Here is a 19,896-nt window from a genome sequence, read left to right on the forward strand (position 1 = left end):
TGTTGTCTGACTTGTTTGCCCGGATTAAAGGTGCCAAGTGGTTCACCAAGATAGACCTTCGTGGTGCGTACAACCTTGTGCGCATTAAGCAAGGTGATGAATGGAAAACCGCATTCAATACGCCCGAAGGTCATTTTGAGTACTTGGTGATGCCTTTTGGGCTCTCCAATGCGCCTTCAGTTTTTCAGTCCTTTATGCATGACATTTTCCGGAAGTATCTGGATAAATTTTTGATTGTTTATCTGGATGATATTTTGGTTTTTTCTGAGAATTGGGATTCGCATGTGGAGCAGGTCAGGTTGGTCTTTAAAATTTTGCGTGAAAATTCGTTATTTGTCAAGGGCTCAAAATGTCTCTTTGGTGTACAGAAGGTTCCCTTTTTGGGGTTCATTTTTTCCCCTTCTGCTGTGGAGATGGACCCAGTCAAGGTCCGAGCTATTCTTGATTGGACTCAGCCCTCGTCAGTTAAGAGTCTTCAGAAGTTCTTGGGTTTCGCTAACTTCTACCGTCGTTTTATCGCTAATTTTTCTAGCATTGTGAAACCTTTGACGGATATGACCAAGAAGGGCTCCGATGTAGCTAACTGGGCTCCTGCTGCCGTGGAGGCTTTCCAGGAGTTGAAACGCCGGTTTACTTCGGCGCCTGTTTTGTGCCAGCCCGATGTCTCACTTCCCTTTCAGGTTGAGGTGGATGCTTCAGAGATTGGAGCAGGGGCCGTTTTGTCGCAGAGAGGCCCTGGTTGCTCTGTTATGAAACCTTGTGCCTTTTTCTCTAGGAAGTTTTCGCCTGCCGAGCGAAATTATGATGTGGGCAATCGGGAGTTGTTGGCCATGAAATGGGCATTTGAGGAGTGGCGTCATTGGCTCGAGGGTGCTAAGCATCGTGTGGTGGTCTTGACTGATCACAAAAATCTGATGTATCTCGAGTCTGCTAAACGCCTTAATCCGAGACAGGCCCGCTGGTCATTGTTTTTCTCCCGCTTTGATTTTGTTGTCTCGTATTTACCAGGTTCAAAGAATGTGAAGGCCGATGCTCTTTCTAGGAGCTTTGTGCCTGATGCTCCTGAAGTCGCTGATCCTGTTGGTATTCTTAAAGATGGAGTTATCTTGTCAGCTATTTCTCCGGATCTGCGACGTGTGTTGCAGAGATTTCAGGCTGATAGGCCTGAGTCTTGTCCACCTGACAGACTGTTTGTCCCGGATAAGTGGACTAGCAGAGTCATTTCCGAGGTTCATTCCTCGGTGTTGGCAGGTCACCCGGGAATTTTTGGCACCAGAGATCTGGTGGCCAGGTCCTTTTGGTGGCCTTCCTTGTCAAGGGATGTGCGGTCATTTGTGCAGTCCTGTGGGACTTGTGCTCGAGCCAAGCCTTGCTGTTCTCGTGCCAGCGGTTTGCTCTTGCCCTTGCCTGTCCCGAAGAGACCTTGGACACATATCTCCATGGATTTCATTTCTGATCTTCCGCTATCTCAGGGCATGTCCGTTATCTGGGTGATATGTGATCGCTTCTCCAAGATGGTCCATTTGGTTCCTTTGCCTAAGCTGCCTTCCTCTTCCGATCTGGTTCCTGTGTTTTTCCAGAACGTGGTTCGTTTGCACGGCATCCCTGAGAATATTGTGTCAGACAGAGGATCCCAGTTCGTTTCCAGGTTCTGGCGATCCTTTTGTAGTAGGATGGGCATTGATTTGTCGTTTTCGTCTGCTTTCCATCCTCAGACTAATGGACAGACGGAGCGAACCAATCAGACTTTGGAGGCTTATTTGAGGTGTTTTGTCTCTGCTGATCAGGACGATTGGGTGACATTCTTGCCGTTGGCTGAGTTTGCCCTTAATAATCGGGCTAGTTCCGCCACCTTGGTTTCGCCTTTTTTCTGCAACTCTGGTTTCCATCCTCGCTTTTCTTCGGGTCATGTGGAGCCTTCTGACTGTCCTGGGGTGGATTCTGTGGTGGATAGGTTGCAGCGGATCTGGAATCATGTGGTGGACAACTTGAAGTTGTCACAGGAGAGGGCTCAGCGCTTTGCCAACCGCCGCCGCGGTGTGGGTCCCCGACTACGCGTTGGGGATTTGGTATGGCTTTCTTCCCGCTTTGTTCCTATGAAGGTCTCCTCTCCCAAATTTAAACCTCGTTTTATTGGGCCTTACAAGATATTGGAAATCCTTAATCCTGTATCTTTTCGTCTGGATCTTCCTGTGTCGTTTGCTATTCACAATGTATTTCATAGGTCCTTGTTGCGGCGGTACATTGTGCCTGTAGTTCCTTCTGCTGAGCCTCCTGCTCCGGTGTTGGTTGAGGGCGAGTTGGAGTACGTGGTGGAGAAGATCTTGGATTCTCGCCTCTCCAGGCGGAGGCTTCAGTACCTGGTCAAGTGGAAGGGCTATGGTCAGGAGGATAATTCCTGGGTGGTCGCCTCTGATGTTCATGCGGCCGATTTAGTTCGTGCCTTTCATGCCGCTCATCCTGATCGCCCTGGTGGTCGTGGTGAGGGTTCGGTGACCCCTCACTAAGGGGGGGGTACTGTTGTGAATTTGCTTTTTGCTCCCTCTAGTGGTTACTAGTTTTTTGACTCTGGTTTTTCTGTCATTCCTTTTATCCGCACCTGGGTCGTTAGTTAGGGGTGTTGCTATATAAGCTCCCTGGACCTTCAGTTCTATGCCTGGCAACGTAGTTATCAGAGCTAGTCTGCTGTGCTCTTGTCTACTGATCCTGGTTCCAGTTATATCAGCTAAGTCTGCCTTTTGCTTTTTGCTATTTGTTTTGGTTTTGTATTTTTGTCCAGCTTGTTCCAAATCTGTGTCCTGACCTTTGCTGGAAGCTCTAGGGGGCTGGTGTTCTCCCCCCGGACCGTTAGACGGTTCGGGGGTTCTTGAATTTCCAGTGTGGATTTTGATAGGGTTTTTGTTGACCATATAAGTTACCTGTCTTTATTCTGCTATCAGTAAGCGGGCCTCTCTGTGCTAAACCTGGTTCATTTCTGTGTTTGTCATTTCCTCTTACCTCACCGTTATTATTTGTGGGGGGCTTCTATCCAGCTTTGGGGTCCCCTTCTCTGGAGGCAAGAAAGGTCTTTGTTTTCCTCTACTAGGGGTAGCTAGATTCTCCGGCTGGCGCGTGTCATCTAGAATCAACGTAGGAATGATCCCCGGCTACTGCTAGTGTTGGCGTTAGGAGTAGATATATGGTCAACCCAGTTACCACTGCCCTATGAGCTGGATTTTTGTAGTCTGCAGACTTCCACGTTCCTCTGAGACCCTCGCCATTGGGGTCATAACAGGACCGGACCGAAGGTACCTCTCTTGCCCCCATTTCAGAACTGTCGGGACTGTTACCATTGTTGCCCGGGGAAAGCTTTGCAACCCGGACTGACCTTTGCAGTTGACAGCAGGGGGCGGTGATAAAAGGTCCTGTGAGTGGGAAAGAAGGGGAAGACTTGGTGGGAAGACAGAGCGCGCAGCAGGGCAAGGTTGGTGCTCCGTCCTCTGAGCATCATGATAGCGCAGGCTCGTGCTGTTGATCCCCTGTGTCCAGGAACACTGTGGACACACATCTGCCATGTGCCCGTTGCCTCCCGTGACCGAAAGCCACAGATGCTCCGGGCCGGTGGTTAGTGCATGCAAGCCACCTAAGACAGACCGGGTGACTCATCTAGAACTGTACCATTCCTCACCCGCTTACTGCTGCTGAGCTGAGTCACGCTCCGGCGGTGTTACAGGTTGTGCTGGACCCCATTCGACGTACCTTGGATCCAGGACCCTGCTTAGTACAATGAGTATTCACCGCCATCGCTGGGAACTGGACCTCCAGCATTTTCAGGATAACACCGGAGTCATCACACGCAAGTTGCGTGGGCGCCACCGTTGGAACTTAAAAATTTCTAATTTCAAAAAACAAATTTAAAAAAACTGACCGTCACATCCAAACGTAGACTAAGTGTGAAAGGGTGCTGAACCTAGAGTCACCAACTCATATACAGTTAAATGAATAAGGCAGCACACTGCGGCGCTAAAACATGAAACATGAAAATTGAACTGCATTACTGCACTAGAAATAAAAAAAATTGAGAGCATTTAGCGCATAAATTGGCCAAATCATGTGTACCTGGTAGCCACATTAAGGCATCTCTTGTATACCAGGTCCTAAACTTTCTTTTCTTTTTGAGAATAAGCGTCTTCATCTGAATGGGATACTTGGAACTTAAGGCTTTGCAACCAGGAATCTGGCGAAACTGATAAGTTAATTCTTTCATGCACAGTTGCTTTATCCGTTACCTTACCCCACACTCATATCATGCTAATATCACCTCCCATACCCCCTCTTTAACCGATTACCTCCCTGCGTGGAGAATACCCCTGTTAATAAATCTGTTAACTCTTGATCTGCCTCCTGTCTGTTACTGCATCCCGCTACCTGCTCACAGCTATTTGACAGCCGCAACACGTGCATTGATAGCCATTTTGTTAGGCAATCCCTTCATGTGTTGCGGCTGTTGGACAGCCAGGAGATACGCAGCCTCTGCAGCTCAAACATAGTATTCGAGCACACCAAAGATACTCTGTTAGCACATGGGCATCCTTGGGTAACACCTTTTCGGAGCATGTTCACCCAACATTACCCCCCAGATCTCATTATCATTAAGAACCTGGGATCAATCCTCTAAAAGAGACAAACAAAACCTAGAAATTGTGATAATTCTGAGCTCTGATGAGACAAGAACGGGCTGCCATCAGTCAGGATCTGTCCAAAAGCCGATATCCAGTTGACCAGTGAGAAGGGCAGAAGTCTGGAGAATTAAGGGCAGCACTGGGAATATTTTGGCATCACTGAGAGTTTATGAATTTGACAGTAACTGTGTAAAAACTCATGAAATGTTTATGATTGTCCATCAGTAACCAAAGAAACAGCAAAGAGCAAAATCACTGAAGAGGCAAAATGTGAGAACCCAAATTTGTGTCCATTTCAAAACTTTTGCTTACAATTGAAGGTAAATATCCTCAATGATCATCTTCAGCAGCCAAACAGGTAAAAGATAGTGAGAAGATGAAGATAGCTACTTCCTGTAGCTGCTCACTGCCAGCCATCAGGGTGGCCATGGACAGTCACTGCTACAAACCGCGGGTGCATGCAGCTCTCCATGACTGAAAGCCATGTGATTAACCCCACAGAACGTTTGGCTATTCTTAGCTGCATTTTACAGTAAAAATCATGGTCCCTGCACTAAGGGAGGCATGGAGGAGGCAACATTGTGCTTCGGGCAATTTATTGCCAGCTGGAACTGGGTCTTTAGTCAAAATAGAGGGACTTATGGGCAGTTTCAAATACAGCACACATCAATTTCACAACAAAACCTTCAGGCCTCTCATAAAAAGCTGAAGATGAAGATGAATTCCACCTTTCAGCATGACAATAACCAAAAGTGACCTCCAAATCACCAAAAGGATGAAGATAAGAGTTTTGGAACGGCCAAGCCAGAGCCAAAATCTGAATCCAAGTGACATCATCTGGTGACCTGATAAGGGCGCTGTAGCCGGAAGATGCCCCCACTATCTGGCAGATGTGGAGCTGCAGCAAGGAGGAGCGGGCACAGATCACCAATCCCAGATGTGACGCACTGATAAATTCCGACCCCAAAAGTCTGAATGCTGCCAAAAATTCATTGGGGAGTGCAACAAATTATTAGTGTAAGGGTTCTGTGTTTTTACACTTGATAAAGATGCCATTACTGCATTGAAACGCGTAGTGGATACTAAAGATCCTTCTTAGAATAAAGCAGAAAGAGATATCTTTCCAACGAAGCAGTCAATTTTTAAACATGGTTTTAACCTGTTTTAGCAAAATCTACAAGACTTATGTCTCCACTTACAAAGCTCTCCACAGAGCTGCACCGCTCCACATTTGCTTCCTCATTTCTGTCTACCACCCTACCTGTCCTCTCCACAGTGCTGCACTACCCTACATCTCTTCCTCATCTTTGACTACCACTTACCCATCCTCTCCACAGTGCACCCCCCACATCTCCTCATTTCTGTCTATCACCTACCTGTCCTCTCCACAGAGCTGCGCCGCTCTACATCTCATTCTCATCTGCCTATTACCCTACCCATCTTCTCCACAGTGCACCCCCCACATCTCCTCATTTCTGTCTATCACCTACCTGTCCTCTCCACAGAGCTGCGCCGCTCTACATCTCATTCTCATCTGCCTATTACCCTACCCATCCTCTCCACAGTGCACCCCCCCACATCTCCTCCTCATTTCTGTCTATCACCTACCAGTCCTCTCCACAGAGCTGCGCCGCTCTACATCTCATTCTCATCTGCCTATTACCCTACCCATCCTCTCCACAGTGCACCCCCCACATCTCCTCATTTCTGTCTATCACCTACCTGTCCTCTCCACAGAGCTGCACAGCTCTACATCTCATTCTCATCTGCCTATTACCCTACCCATCCTCTCCACAGTGCACCCCCCACATCTCCTCATTTCTGTCTATCACCTACCTGTCCTCTCCACAGAGCTGCACAGCTCTACATCTCATTCTCATCTGCCTATTACCCTACCCATCCTCTCCACAGTGCACCCCCCACATCTCCTCATTTCTGTCTATCACCTACCTGTCCTCTCCACAGAGCTGCACAGCTCTACATCTCATTCTCATCTGCCTATTACCCTACCCATCTTCTCCACAGTGCACCCCCCACATCTCCTCATTTCTGTCTATCACCTACCTGTCCTCTCCACAGAGCTGCACAGCTCTACATCTCATTCTCATCTGCCTATTACCCTACCCATCCTCTCCACAGTGCACCCCCCCACATCTCCTCATTTCTGTCTATCACCTACCTGTCCTCTCCACAGAGCTGCACAGCTCTAGATCTCATTCTCATCTGCCTATTACCCTACCCATCTTCTCCACAGTGCACCCCCCCACATCTCCTCATTTCTGTCTATCACCTACCTGTCCTCTCCACAGAGCTGCACAGCTCTAGATCTCATTCTCATCTGCCTATTACCCTACCCATCCTCTCCACAGTGCACCCCCCCACATCTCCTCATTTCTGTCTATCACCTACCTGTCCTCTCCACAGAGCTGCACAGCTCTAGATCTCATTCTCATCTGCCTATTACCCTACCCATCTTCTCCACAGTGCACCCCCCCACATCTCCTCATTTCTGTCTATCACCTACCTGTCCTCTCCACAGAGCTGCACAGCTCTACATCTCATTCTCATCTGCCTATTACCCTACCCATCCTCTCCACAGTGCACCCCCCCACATCTCCTCATTTCTGTCTATCACCTACCTGTCCTCTCCACAGAGCTGCACAGCTCTACATCTCATTCTCATCTGCCTATTACCCTACCCATCCTCTCCACAGTGCACCCCCCCACATCTCCTCATTTCTGTCTATCACCTACCTGTCCTCTCCACAGAGCTGCACAGCTCTAGATCTCATTCTCATCTGCCTATTACCCTACCCATCCTCTCCACAGTGCACCCCCCCACATCTCCTCATTTCTGTCTATCACCTACCTGTCCTCTCCACAGAGCTGCACAGCTCTACATCTCATTCTCATCTGCCTATTACCCTACCCATCCTCTCCACAGTGCACCCCCCCACATCTCCTCCTCATTTCTGTCTATCACCTACCAGTCCTCTCCACAGAGCTGCACAGCTCTAGATCTCATTCTCATCTGCCTATTACCCTACCCATCCTCTCCACAGTGCGGCCCCCCTACATCTACTCCTCATTTCTGTCTACCACCCTACCTGCCCTCTCCAAGGTGCTACACTGCTCTTTATCTCCTCATCTCTGTCTACCACCCTACCTGTCATCTCCACAGTTCTGCACCACCCTACATATCTTCATCTGTCTACCATTCTACGCATCCTCTCCACAGATCTGCACCATCTTTCAATTCTACTACATCCTACATTTCCTACCTATCTGAGTTGCCTGCCAGGGCCGTGGGGTACTCGGTACCCGGTGTGTAGGTGAAGATGGTGAATGGTGCAATAAAGAAAGAGGACACAGGTTTGCAGTCTCTTTACCTGGTTTACTGGAGACTTCAGGTATCCACAGTCCAGGGCTCCAGATCACGATCACAGGTACAGCCAGGGTCCGGCCAGCTTGGAAGCAAGTTCAGAGTCCCCTCTACCAGGTGGATATGAAAGCCTTCCTCATAGCGCAGTGGTATTGTAATCCCTTACTGCCTATGGCTTCTAGCAAGGTCCTCACAGTTCATCTCTGTCCTCCATAAAGGTGGGACACAAACCTGTATGACAGGTGGCTCGAGTCTTTTTATAGGGTCTCTATCATGACCTCGGCTCTATGCGCCACTGTGCCTCCTGGGTATTAGGGTGGATAGGTAACGTATAGTCCAGCTGTCCTGACAGTTTCTGCTGTGCCTCCTAGAGTCCGACACAACCTCGGTCTTACAGCTACCGGTATCTGCACTCTGCCAGGGAGGTAGCTCAGTCTCAGCTATCCTTCCCAGATGTCACTTTCCTGTGCTTTGCTCTCCTGCACACTCTCTACAATCTGTTCTTTCCTTCAGTATTCTCTTTCTCCAGGAGCTGCAGCAACTCTGGCTGCATTGCCCCTTCAGTCCTTACGACCCTCATGGTCAGACTACTCTCTTCTCTGTCCCTTAGACAGACTGCTTACTGACTTCCCCTCCAGCTAGAATATATCTATATCTATAGGGAAGTTCCCCTGAAAACCAGGTTCAGAGCTCCTCCTTCTGGCCTGGAGTGTGAACGTGTTGCATGTTAGTGTTTACCTGATAGAAGAGATCTTCCCTTGCTTCCAAGTGTGGCATCACTCTCCCCATGAGGAAAGCAATGCTACTGAAACAACCAGGACCATGGGGTGTTACATATCCTCTCCTTATCTCTGTCCACTACCTACCTTTCCTCTACACAGTGCTACACTACTCTACATCTCCTCATCTCTGTCTACCACCTACCCATCCTCTCCACAGTGCTGCCCCACTCCACATCTCCTCCTCACCTCTGTCTATCACCCTACCTGTGCTCTCCATTCTGCTAGCAATGCTATATTGACATCCTGCAAAATTCAAACCCCACACCTCATATGGTATAATGCTGCCCCCTCATATGGTATAATGCAGCCCCCTCATAGGGTATAATGCAGCCCCCCTCTTAAGAGTATTATTATTAATATTATTATTCCCCTCATAGGGTGCAATGCAGCCCCTCATAGGGTATAATGCAGCCCCACTCATAGGTTATAATGCAGCCCACCCTCATAGGGTATAATGCAGCCCCCTCATAGGCTCAAAACTAACGGTCTATCTAATTAGATAGCCGAAAAACATGAAGAGATCCAAGATACTATTAAAATAAGGCTTTATTAATGGAAAATATATCCAATGCCATAGTGCACAAGCACCTAAACAAGAAATGGGAAGCTACCACAAATATTACGCTAAAAAGCACTTTTTTCAATAAGACAGGAGGCAGCGCGCTAAATATAAATCAGGTATACACCACTTTACATTGCATAAGCATACATATAGTGACATCAATATGTTAAATGTACAAGAGCAACCGCCATATAATGCAGCCCCCTCATAGGATATAATGCAGCCCCCCTCTTAGAGTATTATTATTATTAATAGTATTATTCCCCTCATAGGGTGCCATGCAGCCCCTCATAGGGTATACTGCAGCCCCACTGATAGGGTATAATGCAGCCCACCTGTTGTGAATTCCGTTCTCGGGCTCCCTCCTGTGGTCATGAGTGGTACTGTGTGAGTTTGTTCTTGGGCTCCCTCTGGTGGCCTTTAGCGATATGGCTGGGCTCAGCTGTTTCATCTCCTGCTAGGCTGGGCCTATTTAACTCACCTGGACCTTCATTTGTCTCCTGCTGTCGGTGTATTCAGTCCTGATCCTGTGCTCTCCTGAATATTCCTTGTGACCAGTCTCCTGCTATGAGAAGCTAAGTTTGCTTGTTCAGTTTCTCATTATTTCCTTGAAAACGCTTCTCATTATATGATGAGTTCAGCCCAGCTTGCTTTCATGTGATTTTTTGCTTGCTGGTTAGTTCTGGGGTGCAGAGTGCGCCCCTCACATCGTGAGTCGGTGTGGGGGTTCTTGTATTCTCTGCGTGGTTTACTTTTGATAGTTTTTGTACTGACCGCACGGACACCTATCTTTATCTGCCTATCTAGTATTAGCGGGCCTCATTTGCTAAACCTGTTTCATCTCTACGTTTGTGTTTTCCCCTTTACTCACCGTTATTATTTGTGGGGGGCTATCTAAAACTTTGGGGATATTTCTCTGAGGCAAGTGAGGTCTTTGCTTTCTCTCTAGGGGTAGTCAGTTTCTCAGGCTGTGACGAGGCGTCTAGGTTTTCAGGTAACGCTCCACAGCTGCCTTTAGTGTGTTTGGATAGGATCAGGATTGCGGTCAGTATAGCTTCCACATCCCGAGAACTTGTCCTATATATTCAGGGTACATGTGTCAGGTCAGTTTGAGATCCTACCACCAGGATCATAACAGTACAGCAGGCCCACAAAGTGTTAATGCAGCAGAAGAGGGAGAAGAGGAATCCTGAAGTCATTTTTTTTTTTTCCCTCTGCACTGTGTTTGGCTTCTCTCCTCCCCTTAATCTCTGGGTGGTTCTGAATTCAGTTGCAGATATGGACATTCAGAGTCTGTCTTCTAGTGTGGATCATCTCACTGCAAGGGTACAGGGCATTCAGGATTATGTAGTCCGCAGTCCTATGTCAGAGCCTAAAATACCAATTCCTGAGCTGTTTTCCGGAGATAGATCTAGGTTTTTGAACTTTAAGAATAATTGTAAGTTATTCCTTTCTCTGAGACCTCGCTCCTCTGGTGATTCTGTTCAGCAAGTTAAAATTGTTATTTCTTTGTTGCGTGGTGACCCCCAAGATTGGGCATTCTCTCTGGCGCCAGGAGATCCTGCATTGCTAAATGTGGATGCGTTTTTTCTGGTGCTTGGAGTGCTTTATGAGGAACCTAATCTGGTAGACCAAGCAGAGAAGATTTTGCTGGCTCTCTCTCAGGGTCAAGATGAAGCAGAGGTTTACTGTCAGAAGTTTAGGAAGTGGTCTGTGCTCACTCAATGGAATGAGTGCGCCCTGGCGGCGATTTTCAGAAAGGGTCTTTTGGAAGCCCTTAAAGATGTTATGGTGGGGTTCCCCACGCCTGTGGGTCTGAATGAGTCAATGTCTTTGGCCATTCAGATTGATCGGCGTTTGCGGGAGCGCAAACCTGTGCACCATCTGGCAGTAATTTCTGAGCAGAAACCTGAGCCTATGCAATGCGACAGGATTCTGACCAGAGTTGAACGGCAAGACTACAGACGTCAGAATGGGTTGTGCTTTTACTGTGGTGATTCTGCTCATGTTATCTCAGCATGCTCTAAGCGCACAAAGAGGTTTACCAAATCTGTCACCATTGGTACGGTACAACCTAAATTCATTCTGTCTGTTACTTTGATTTGCTCTCTGTCATCCTACTCAGTTATGGCTTTTGTGGATTCAGGTGCCGCCCTGAATCTGATGGATTTGTCATTTGCCAGGCGCTGTGGTTTTATCTTGGAGCCTTTACAATTCCCCATTCCACTAAAGGGAATTGATGCTACACCATTGGCCAAGAATAAACCTCAGTACTGGACTCAAGTGACCATGTCTATGACTCCTGCACATCAGGAGGTGATTCGCTTTCTTGTGCTACATAATTTGCATGATGTTGTCGTGTTGGGTCTGCCATGGCTGCAGGCTCATAATCCAGTCCTGGATTGGAAAGCAATGTCTGTGTCAAGTTGGGGTTGCCAGGGAATTCATGGCGATGCCCCTTTGGTGTCAATTGCTTCTTCTACTCCTTCTGAAGTCCCTGAATTTTTGTCAGACTACCAGGATGTATTTGATGAGCCCAAATCCAGTGCCCTACCTCCTCATAGGGATTGTGATTGTGCTATAAATTTGATTCCTGGTAGTAAGTTCCCTAAGGGACGACTTTTTAATTTATCTGTGCCAGAACATGCCGCTATGCGGAGTTACATAAAGGAGTCCTTGGAGAAGGGGCATATTCGCCCGTCCTCGTCCCCTTTGGGTGCGGGGTTCTTTTTTGTGGCCAAGAAGGATGGTTCTCTGAGACCCTGTATAGATTATCGCCTTCTAAATAACATCACGGTCAAATTTCAGTACCCCTTGCCACTGTTGTCTGATCTGTTTGCTCGGATTAGGGGGGCCAGTTGGTTCACCAAGATAGATCTTCGAGGAGCGTATAATCTTGTGCGCATAAAACAGGGCAATGAATGGAAAACAGCATTTAATACGCCCGAAGGCCATTTTGAGTACTTGGTGATGCCTTTTGGGCTTTCTAATGCTCCCTCTGTGTTTCAGTCCTTCATGCACGACATCTTCCGAGTGTATCTGGATAGATTTATGATTGTGTACCTGGATGATATTTTGGTCTTTTCTGATGACTGGGAGTCTCATGTGAAGCAGGTCAGGATGGTATTTCAGGTCCTGCGTGCCAATGCCTTGTTTGTGAAGGGCTCTAAATGTCTCTTCGGAGTCCAGAAGATTTCTTTTTTGGGCTTTATTTTTTCTCCGTCTACTATTGAGATGGATCCAGTCAAGGTCCAGGCTATTCATGACTGGACTCAACCTACATCTGTGAAGAGTCTTCAGAAGTTCTTGGGTTTTGCTAATTTTTACCGTCGCTTCATCACTAATTTTTCTAGCGTGGTTAAGCCTTTGACGGATTTGACCAAGAAGGGTTCTGATGTGACGAATTGGTCTCCTGCGGCCGTGGAGGCCTTTCAGGAGCTTAAGCGTCGGTTTTCTTCGGTTCCTGTCTTGTGCCAGCCCGAAGTCTCTCTTCCCTTTCAGGTTGAGGTTGATGCTTCTGAGATTGGAGCAGGGGCTGTCTTGTCGCAGAGAAGCTCTGATGGCTCTGTGATGAGACCATGTGCTTTCTTTTCAAGAAAGTTTTCGCCTGCCGAGCGGAATTATGATGTTGGTAATCGTGAGTTGTTGGCAATGAAGTGGGCATTTGAGGAGTGGCGACATTGGCTTGAGGGAGCCAAGCATCGTGTGGTGGTCTTGACGGATCACAAGAATTTGACTTATCTCTAGTCTGCCAAACGGTTGAATCCGAGACAGGCTCGATGGTCGTTGTTTTTCTCTCGTTTCAATTTCGTGGTTTCATATCTTCCGGGTTCGAAAAACGTGAAGGCTGATGCTCTTTCTAGGAGTTTTGTACCTGACTCCCCGGAAGTTTCTGAACCGACTGGTGTTCTCAAAGAGGGGGTGATTTTGTCTGCCATCTCTCCTGATCTGCGACGGGTGTTGCAGGAGTTTCAGGCCAATAGACCTGACCGTTGTCCACCGGAGAGACTGTTTGTCCCAGACAGATGGACCAGTAGAGTTATTTCCGAGGTTCACTCTTCGGTGTTGGCAGGTCATCCTGGGATTTTTGGTACCAATGATTTGGTGGCGAGATCCTTTTGGTGGCCTTCCTTGTCGCGGGATGTGCGTTCCTTTGTGCAGTCCTGTGGGATTTGTGCTCGGGCCAAGCCTTCGTGTTCTCGTGCCAGTGGATTGCTTTTGCCTTTGCCTGTCCCGAAGAGGCCTTGGACGCATATTTCCATGGATTTTATTTCGGATCTTCCTGTCTCTCAGAAGATGTCTGTCATCTGGGTGGTTTGTGATCGTTTTTCCAAAATGGTCCATTTGGTACCCTTGCCTAAGTTGCCTTCCTCCTCCGATTTGGTGCCACTGTTTTTTCAGAATGTGGTTCGTTTACATGATATTCCGGAGAACATTGTGTCCGACAGAGGATCCCAGTTTGTGTCCAGATTTTGGCGATCCTTTTGTGCTAAGATGGGCATTGAATTGTCTTTTTCGTCAGCCTTCCATCCTCAGACGAATGGTCAAACCGAATCAACTAATCAGACCTTGGAAACTTATTTGAGATGTTTTGTTTCTGCTGACCAGGATGATTGGGTGACCTTTTTGCCATTGGCTGAGTTCGCCCTCAATAATCGGGCTAGTTCTGCTACTTTGGTTTCACCTTTCTTTTGCAATTCTGGTTTTCATCCTCGTTTTTCCTCGGGTCAGGTTGAGTCTTCTGACTGTCCTGGGGTGGATTCTGTGGTGGATAGGTTGCAGCAGATTTGGAACCATGTGGTGGACAATTTGACTTTGTCCCAAGAGAAGGCTCAGCGCTTTGCTAACCGCCGTCGCTGCGTGGGTCCCCGACTTCGTGTGGGGGATTTGGTATGGTTGTCTTCTCGTTATGTCCCAATGAAGGTTTCCTCTCCTAAGTTCAAGCCTCGTTTCATCGGTCCTTATAAGATTTTGGAAATCCTCAACCCTGTGTCTTTTCATTTGGACCTCCCAACATCGTTTGCCATTCATAATGTGTTCCATAGGTCAATGTTGCGGAGATATGTGGTGCCTGTGGTCCCTTCTGTTGATCCTCCTCCTCCGGTCTTGGTCGAGGGGGAGTTGGAATATGTGGTGGAGAAGATCTTGGATTCTCGTATTTCGAGACGGAGACTTCAGTACTTGGTGAAATGGAAGGGTTATAGTCAGGAGGATAATTCCTGGGTTGTCGCCTCCGATGTCCATGCGGCCGATTTGGTTTGTGCCTTTCATTTGGCTCGTCCTGATCGGCCTGGGAGCTCTGGTGAGAGTTCGGTGACCCCTCCTCAAGGGGGGGAACTGTTGTGAATTCCGTTCTCGGGCTCCCTCCTGTGGTCATGAGTGGTACTGTGTGAGTTTGTTCTTGGGCTCCCTCTGGTGGCCTTTAGCGATATGGCTGGGCTCAGCTGTTTCATCTCCTGCTAGGCTGGGCCTATTTAACTCACCTGGACCTTTACTTGTTGCCTACTGTCGGTGTATTCAGTCCTGATCCTGTGCTCTCCTGAATATTCCTTGTGACCAGTCTCCTGCTATGAGAAGCTAAGTTTGCTTGTTCAGTTTCTCATTATTTCCTTGAAAACATTTCTCATTATATGATGAGTTCAGCCCAGCTTGCTTTCATGTGATTTTTTGCTTGCTGGTTAGTTCTGGGGTGCAGAGTGTGCCCCTGAGTCAGTGTGGGGGTTCTTGTATTCTCTGCGTGGTCTACTTTTGATAGTTTTTGTACTGACCGCACAGACACCTATCTTTATCTGCCTATCTAGTATTAGCGGGCCTCATTTGCTAAACCTGTTTCATCTCTACGTTTGTGTTTTCCCCTTAACTCACCGTTATTATTTGTGGGGGGCTATCTAAAACTTTGGGGATATTTCTCTGAGGCAAGTGAGGTCTTTGCTTTCTCTCTAGGGGTAGTCAGTTTCTCAGGCTGTGACGAGGCGTCTAGGTTTTCAGGTAACGCTCCACAGCTGCCTTTAGTGTGTTTGGATAGGATCAGGATTGCGGTCAGTATAGCTTCCACATCCCCAGAACTTGTCCTATATATTCAGGGTATATGTGTCAGGTCAGTTTGAGATCCCACCACCAGGATCATAACACCCACCCTCGTAGGGTATAATGCAGCCACCTCATAGGGTATAATGCAGCCCCCTCATAGGGTATAATGCTGCCCCCTCATCGTGTATAATGAAGCCCCCTTGATAGGGTATAATGCTGCACCCCCATAGGGTATAATTTTGCACCCCTCATATTGTACAATGAAACCAGGACTCACTGATAAAAAAACAAACCACAATACTCGCCTCTCTTCCCCATTCCTACACTGAATCCGGCTCTGTTCCGTATCAGCAGATGCATTGCCGTCTGCCTGACACACAATGGGTATGCAATGAAGTATCCTTCATGTATGATGCCGATATAGTTGAATGCAGCATGCAATGGGAGGCCCCATAGTGGATGCTGCCCCCCTCATAGGGCATAATGCAGCCCCCCTCATTGGGTACAGGGACAGACTTTAGCCGCAGCAGCCAGGTTCTTGTCACCTGCTGCTGCTCCGCCGTCACTGGGGGCCCTCATAGCAGGTGCGTGGTGTGCCGCTATTAGGCTACTTTCACACTAGCGTCGGGAACAACCCGTCGCTGTGCGTCGGGCCGAGGTTCCCGACGCTAGCGTGGTCTCCGCCGCACAACGGGGGCAGCGGATGCATTTTTCCCACGCATCCGCTGCCCCATTGTGAGGTGCGGGGAAGTGCGGGGAGGTGGGGGCGGAGTTCCGGCCGCGCATGCGCGGTCGGAAAAAGCGGACCGTCGGGAGCAAAAAACGTTACATGTAACGTTTTTTTCTCCCGACGGTCCGCTACCACACGCCCAAGCGTCGCAAAACGGACGCAACGATTGGCAATGCGTCGCAAATGCGTCGCTAATGTTAGTCTATGACGAAAAAACGTATCCAGCAAGAACTTTTGCTGGATGCGTATTTTCGGCAAAACGACGCATTTGCGACGTATTGCAGTTAACGCTACTGTGAAAGTAGCCTTAGTGACATGCCACTGGATAGGGGCCCATGGAGCAGCGGGGGCCCTAGGCAACTGCTGGCCCTGTGTGCCAGCAAGTATCAGTGCCTGGGCCCTCCATAGAATCCTCGGTTTCTCCGGTGGGCCCATTCGACCCTGAATAACCATATAATAAATGCACAGAGATAATTCCATAAAGTTATTCCAAACAATAATAGACGGATATAAGGTGTAAAATGCCACAAAAAGCTCAGAATCTCTGAGAGATGTCGAATTCCAAGAATTATCACTTCATAAAGTGACTCTTATCAGATCTGAAAAACGTGCTCTGGCCGTGAAGTTCTTAAAAAAGATTTTATCTTGAGTTTCTGAGGAGGTTTTATAAATTAAAGGAAAAAGAAAGTACTGCGTTGGCCGGGAATCGAACCCGGGTCAACTGCTTGGAAGGCAGCTATGCTCACCACTATACCACCAACGCTACATGCCCTAGTCTTTCTCGTAACTCCAGCACTTTACAGGGGTGGGCACAAATTCTCACAAGATGTCTCCCATTAACCTCTTTGTTCCCCTTCTGTTCCCTCACGGTCAGGGTGTATGGAGCAGGATCAGGAGCCGTGCCGCTACATACAGGGCAGCTGTATTACCTTATAATAAACTCACAAGTTGTCTCCCTTACAGCTCAGCCATCGGCCGATCTCTGATGCTTTTCCAGAATCTATTATTCAATATTTTTGAATAAAAGAACAAATATAATTTCACCCATAGAGACTTATAGAAACTGCCAATCACCGGGGAAGGAAGTTTTCTTTATCCTATCAGATGTTTTCAACCTTCTGGCAAATACAAGCCGGTGCTGCAACAGAGCTGTTCCTTGAGGGAGACGCCGAGCACCAATGCCAAAACTTCTTCAACTGTAGCAAAAAGGTGCGACGTCCCTGGGTGGACTCGAACCACCAACCTTTCGGTTAACAGCCGAATTCGCTAACTGATTGCACCACAGAGACAACTACAGAATCTCTCTCAGCACCTGAAGACAAAACAAAGGTCATTTTTTCTCAGTGCACATGATGACTGGTTGATGGTGACTATTGATCTTCTGGTTCGGAGGACAACACCAGATAATATTGTGAATTTCCTCTACATTGAGGCGTTCTCAGAATGATTATGACTATTGTCATCCATACAGTTCTACCTGCTTTCTGTGAAATTATGGTGGTGTAAAATTTTTAAAAACCACTTGGACTGGTACGGTTGACAAAATATTTTTGTTCCAAAATTTGATTATTTGTATCCGTACAGTTTAACGTGCTTTGTGTGAAATTACGTTTGTTTTAAATAAAATAAATGACCTTGGCCTGCTACAGGTGACCACATTTTGTTGTTCAAAAATTGACTATTGTATTCATATAGTTTAACCTGCTTTACGTGAAATTATTAAGGTGGTTTGAAATAAAAAAAAAAAATGCTTTGCCTGCTGCAGATTACCAAATTTAGTTTTTTTATTCCCAATTTTTTTTTCAATTATTCAAGGAAACTTGGTTTCCAGATACCCAGCAATTACAAAATACATAAGGTAAGGTATGGGGACGTGGAAGTGCTGATGATGGTGAAGGCAGATGCTGAGGTTGTGGGGCAGGTGTGACTACGCTTGATGCTGAAGCATAGGAAACACGCCCATCCACAGCACATAGGTTCCTGTCCCACTTTGCAGGAAGGCACGGTACACCACTTCTGAAGCCAGGCCAGTGCAAACAGGTGGATGGTTTAATAGCAGATAATGCTTCCAGCATGCTTGCCAGCACCAAACTAATCTACTACATGGTTCAGTCTCACCACCCAAGAGTCTGGATCACTTAATTCTCACCCTGACCCTCCTTCCTTCCACCATGTCAAGTCCCCGGAGACCAGTGATACCACTTTCCTCTTCAAATCACACCTCAAAACTTGTACACTTGACCCCATCCCATCCCACCTCCTCGCCAACCTCACCACCACATTCATTCCATCCTTAAGCCATCTTTTCAACCTATCACTAACTTCTGGTACCTTCCCTTCTGCTTTCAAACATGCCACAATCACGCTTATCCTCAAAAAGCCATACCTCGACCCGAGCGCTATGTCCAGCTATCGCCCCATATCTCTGCTCCCATTCGCTTCCAAATTCCTTGAGCAGCAAGTCCAAGCTGAACCTTCATCCCATCATCTAAATTGCTCTTTGATAATCTACAATCTGGCTTCCGACCTTATCATTCCACTGAAACTGCCCTGACCAAAATGACTAATGACTTGCTTACAGCCAAAGCTAACAGACGCTTCTCTTTACTCCTCCTTCTAGACCTGTCCTCTGCCTTTGACACAATTGCCTCCTACTACAGATCTTCTCTTCCTTTGGTGTCAAAGACATTGCCCTATCTTGGATCTCCGCATACCTTTCCAACCACACATTTAGCATCTCCAACTTATTTTCTTTCCTTCATCTCAAACATCTTCCCTACCTGATTTATTTATCACAATAAATGAAGCCACACTTTCCCATGTACCAGAAATCCACTGCTTCAGAGTAACTCTTGACTCTACCCTGTCCTTCAAACCACACATCCAAGCTCTTTCCACCTCCTGTCGCCTCCAGCTCAAAAATATTTCTAGAATCCATCCTTTCCTCAACCCTCAATCTACTAAAATTCTTATGTATGCCCTCATCACCTCCTGCCTCGACTACTGCAACATCCTCCTCTGTGGCCCACCTGCTAACACTCTTGCACCTCTACAGTCCGTCGTTAACTCTGCTGTCTGACTAATTCATCTCTCTTCTCGATACTCCTCCACTTCTTCCCTTTGCAAATCACTTCATTGGCTCCCAGTTCCCCAGTGCATCCAGTTCAAACTACCAATACTGCCATTCATAACCTGTCTTCCCTGAATATCTCCCATTATCATTCCTCATGTAATCTCCGGTCCTCCCAAGATCTCCTTCTCATTTCACCTTCTCACTTATTCATTCCTCACCCAATTGCCTTTCAAGACTTCTCCCAAAAATCCCCCATCCTCTGGAATTCTGTACCCCAGCAAGTATGAATATCCACGACATTCGGATAATTCAGACGGAACTTGAAAACCCAACTGTTCAAGAAAGCTTACAGCCTGCAATGACCACATTGTCACTTCAACACCTTCGGAGTGACAACAAACACCCATCCAACTGTTTCCTGATTCTCTGGTGCCTGGTGTCACATCTTCACCCATGTAATCTCATAAATAATAAATATATCTTATGTGTTCATTATTTTTTTTTTTAAATTCGTTACGTGTTCATTATTTACTGGTCAGTAAAGTTCTGACTTCAGACACACAATATTTATAAAAATGTAAAAGCCAAATTATAAGATCATATCTTCCCATACCGGGAGTCGAACCCGGGCCGCCTGGGTGAAAACCAGGAATCCTGACCGCTAGACCATATGGGA

At 47.3% G+C, this 19,896-nt stretch overlaps 1 non-coding gene across 1 annotated transcript; it reads right to left on the reverse strand.

The window, feature by feature from the left end:
- Window positions 1–19,824: 19,824 nt before the first annotated feature.
- Window positions 19,825–19,896, reverse strand: TRNAE-UUC (transfer RNA glutamic acid (anticodon UUC)). The gene has a single exon. It is a non-coding gene; the product is annotated as a tRNA-Glu (tRNA).

This window comes from Ranitomeya variabilis, chromosome 2 (genome assembly GCF_051348905.1).
Source record: "Ranitomeya variabilis isolate aRanVar5 chromosome 2, aRanVar5.hap1, whole genome shotgun sequence".
In the NCBI taxonomy this organism is placed as follows: domain Eukaryota; kingdom Metazoa; phylum Chordata; class Amphibia; order Anura; family Dendrobatidae; genus Ranitomeya; species Ranitomeya variabilis.